Source organism: Morone saxatilis, unplaced genomic scaffold (assembly GCF_004916995.1).
Source record: "Morone saxatilis isolate NCDOM2014 unplaced genomic scaffold, NCSU_SB_2.0 Contig1, whole genome shotgun sequence".
In the NCBI taxonomy this organism is placed as follows: Eukaryota; Metazoa; Chordata; class Actinopteri; family Moronidae; genus Morone; species Morone saxatilis.
The window spans coordinates 20,500,107-20,504,649 of NW_023339651.1; positions in this window are offsets into that span (position 1 = coordinate 20,500,107).

Here is a 4,543-nt window from a genome sequence, read left to right on the forward strand (position 1 = left end):
TCTAGTCTTCCGACCACTCAAGGTGCTTTTACACAATTGTAGCATTCTTGATTAAGTAGCTTTAGTAATTTTATTGACACTGGCTTAATTTTGCAGTTTTTATTTGTACTATAGGTATTACAAAATACATAGTAATAAGTACTTAACCAGGAATGTCATGTACTTTTTAACTTACAAAATTGAGTTTGTGTTACATAAAATTCGATGTAATCCGTTTCTACAATTTTTCTTTAGTTGGAATAACTGATCGCATTACAGCGTGATGCAGCCACCAGTTTTGGTTTCTGATCATATTTTTCTCTCTCTGCAAGAGTGTGTGTGTGTTTGTAGGGGAGGGGGGAAACATGCCACTTAGCAAAGCAGCCTAATGATGCTCTGAGCCTCTTACACAAGTCCATTAGCGAGCTTGTGCGCACACAAACGCACATTCACACACACATACAGATTAGTTGTCGTCACACCAAAAGGCAACCATCATGGCCGCTGGAATGTAGACAGGGTTTCCTCCATATGAATCGGTTTAAAAAGGAAATGAGAAGGGAAGTCAGGCGGGGCTGCGGCTGAAAGGTCAAAGATACGAGAGAAGCCCTCGCTAATAGACAGCCTCCCACACACACAGACAGAGCAGCTGTTCATCATAAACAAGTATCTGATCCGCCTGCAAGCTGACCCAGGCACAGGTCAAATCAAAAAAAGGGGGTGATGTGTACATGCAGAAAGTCATGCTTTCAAATCCTATTTTTGCTTTTGTAATCATGGGCGCCAATGATCTCGCTGTGTTAATAAACTTGGCAGAGAATAGCCCCTGTCTGAGCTGATAGGAGATTGATTGCAGCTTTTGTCCTGCAGCTCTTTACAATGCTTGATATCTGCTTGTGTATTCAGCAGCAGCTCCTCTTTCTTCACTCCCCGTCTTTGAGCAAGGTGAAACGCGTTTTGACGAGATTGTCTGTGTGTCCGCGCCGGACTACGAGAGACGTCGAGCCAGCTTGTACGTTCGGCTAACCAGCGCACACGCAGCTCCGTGGATGAAGAGGCACTCAGCAGGGGAAGAACACTGTAGCAACAGGTGGAATTTAGGCTCAAACTCTGTGTCAGATGATAAAGTAAAATCTACGCTGCACTTTCCACACTGCCATCTCTGTGATTTACTGCATTCACCTTTGGGTGCTACAGTCATTCTGTCATCGGCGGAGAAACTGCTCAAGAAAAACCTCACGTCGACCCGCTGATCAACTAAAGGAGTGTTTCTCAAACCGTTTACACCGCCTACCACCTCAGAAAATACAGCAGTGTAGGCTAACCCTATCCAGCTACAGACAGTTCACACAGGTTTATGCCGAATAGGAAAATTATTTGTTGTTGACTGTTGTTGAATCCTGATGGAACCGGTTCAAGAATTAGAGCTAATTTAGTGTAAAACTCCTGGTCCACACTTCTCTTCCCAATAGTTTCTGTTTGGAGCCATGTTTGCAGGGTTTTTGAGCCCTTCACTTCAACTTACTGCGTACTATCTTGTCATCACATTTAGTTTGTAACTAATCACGATGTTACATAGCGACTGATATTGTAAAAAAAATATTACAGGAAATGCAAAACTTTTTTTAAACTACACTTCAATTACCTTTGTTTAAATTGTATTATTTTAATGGTATTATAGGTTAAATTCATTTATTTCATTTTTAAAAATATTTCAGAGATTCCTCTGTGTAAAACTAGAGGCAGTTTGCGTCCCACCAGTGGTTCCATAGTTTGAGAACCAGGACACCATGTCATTGTCATGTTTGCTTTGCCTTCACGTGAAATGTACAAGCGTGTATTAAGGTGTAGTACCAGCAGAGCAAAGAGCTGGTGGGACGGATGGGTGGCTCAAACACACACAGGTTTTTTCTGGACCTCACCAAGTACTTTTGTTGCCTAAACCTAACCAACCGCAACCAAAGCAAGCTTTATTTTGAAAATGTAACCAGAGGTTTATTGTATTTATTGTATTTATTATTGCTAACTAAACTGCAGAATGAGCACATTTTGAAAACGTGTCACTGCCACTGTGGACCGGCGTGTGTATTACACACTGGACCTTTAATGTAATGATTGTGTATGCGAGATATAATGAAACAGTGAAGTTTAAAGTTTCACTATTCTATAGTTGGCTGGCATAAAATGTGAGTGTAATGGTTTACAGTTTAGTGTAAAAGAGATGTTTCTCTGGATATGAACTGTACATGAACTGTAGCTGACATTGAAGGAAAATAAGGACACTGTAGTGCAACGGAGGCCTGTGCAGTCTGTCTGTTTTGCCCTGTTTTCTCTGACCTGCTATATAAACAGAATGGCTGTTGGAGGCGAGGCGGGTCCCCGATGCCAGAGGGGGGGAGGGAAAGTTGGGATGCTGCAGCAGTCTGCTGACTCCTGGAGGACAGCGCTAGTCCATCTCATCTCTTAATTACTGTCGTCCCTGAGACCCAGCCGGCTAATAACTGCCCCGCCACTGCGGCGTGCTGGAGACTCCACTGAGCACGAGCAGATGGAGGAAGAGAGAGAACCTCTCAGCTTCACAGCCAGCCAGAACAGATAGGGCTCAACTAGGCCTTTCTTGACCATCTGGACGAATATGAAAAGCATGGCTCATACACACAAACACACACACACTTTATTTTTGTAATAACACAGGGCATGCTACGCTCTGTTCCCAGTCACAGCTGATTTGTAAGAACATTTGTCATCATCATCACCTCCGAACACCTCCATTAGAGACGCCCTTGTCACAGAGCCAGCAGCACGACGGCTACCTGGTGGAGAAAGTACATATGCTGCTGTACACTCGGCAAAACAAGGATATTACTGTTAGGCCTATTACTGTACTGTGCCATATATGGCTGGCTAGATAAAGTAGCATCCACACTGTAAATAGCAGTGCATTACCGTAATTACACACAGCTTTAACCTGGCCAGTGTACGTAACTGTTTTGGCGCTTCCCTCTCTGGGAACATATGGGCGGATGAGGATCAATGGCAGATATGGGCCAGTATTAGCACAGACAGTAACGCGGCTAATCGCCCTAACTTTCTAAGATGTTCTTCCCTGTGCTGTGGACAAGCACACACACAAACACACACACCCACACACACACATACTCAAGCTGACCTCAATCCTCCCTCTCTGGGCCTGTGGATCCAAGGGCACAGGTCTTATTTTAAGGCACTCTTGATCGAAGTCTGGCCAGCACATCAGAGCCAAAGTAGCGTGGGTTTATGGTCAACTAGTGACCTTTTCCTCTTTGTGTCATTGGCAAGATTGAGACAAAAGAAGCACTATTATGTGATGAGAGTGTACAGGTGAGAAAGACTGTACAGAGCAGTGTGAAATACCGCAAGGCTGCTGTAACCCCGCTCTGAATGTTTTTTTATCTCAGTCAAAATACACGCTATCCAGACTATTTACAATATGTGAACTTAATCCAAACTCTAAAAGAGAACAGGTGTCAGAAAATATGTGACAGTAAAACTGAAGTTTGCTGATAAAAATGCAAAGTGAGCACAAACACAGCGCTTGAGGCAATGTCAATTAAGAATAATTAATCTTCCCCTTAAAACTGAGGGGGATGTTTCCCCCTGTCTTCCCAGTAAATCCACACTGGCTCAATTACTGTGTATTTAAAGAGGGTCAAACTGCAGACTTCGCTCCTGCAGACTGCAGGTCTTCGAGCCAATGGGAAGAGTTGTAGGGCCCCCAGGAGGGAGGGTGTGTTACTTCCATTAACAAGAACTTTGTTTAACAAGATGTAGAGAGTTTAAGTAGTGTTACACTAAATGCACATTAGGAGTGGATCATTTAATAGCAAGTAAAACCTGTTTCAATGTACATATGGGTACCTGAATATTGTTTAAGACAGATTTTAAAAATTGCAAACCTATTCATATGATTATTGTAATCCGTTTGTCAAATAAGCCCAGGACCAATCCTAAAAGCTAGCTACGTTTCCTGTAGCTTGTTTGGTGTGAAAGAAAAAAATCAATACAAGGCTAAACTGCAAGTGACATCAGCCTGTCACTTGCCAAAAGTCGGGATGAGCAAGTACACCATTATCTGCATCTGTATTTGTTCATCCAACTAAATTATCTGTATTCATATCTGTACTTGGAAATTGTTATGGATCGATCAAAAGATTATTTATTGAAAAACTGTTTACAAAATAGATCAGAATTTAGCTAGTCGGAGAACTTTGCTATATTTCCGAGCACAGATATTGACACATTTTACTCTGCTGATACTCGTAGGCTACTCGTAAAAAGTCTGTACCAGATACTAGTTTCAGCCGAGTACTCGCTCAACACCAGTAAATAGTGCTGTTATTTGCTAGCAGCAAGCATTAACTTGGACCATATTTCATGCCTTGCTAAGGTTTAACTGTTAAAAGGGTATATCCAGTGTGTAACATTTAGGAGGATCTATTGCCAGAAATAGAATATAATATTCATAGGTATGTTTTCATTAGTGTATCATCACCTGAATAAAGGAACTGTTGTGATTCTGTTACCT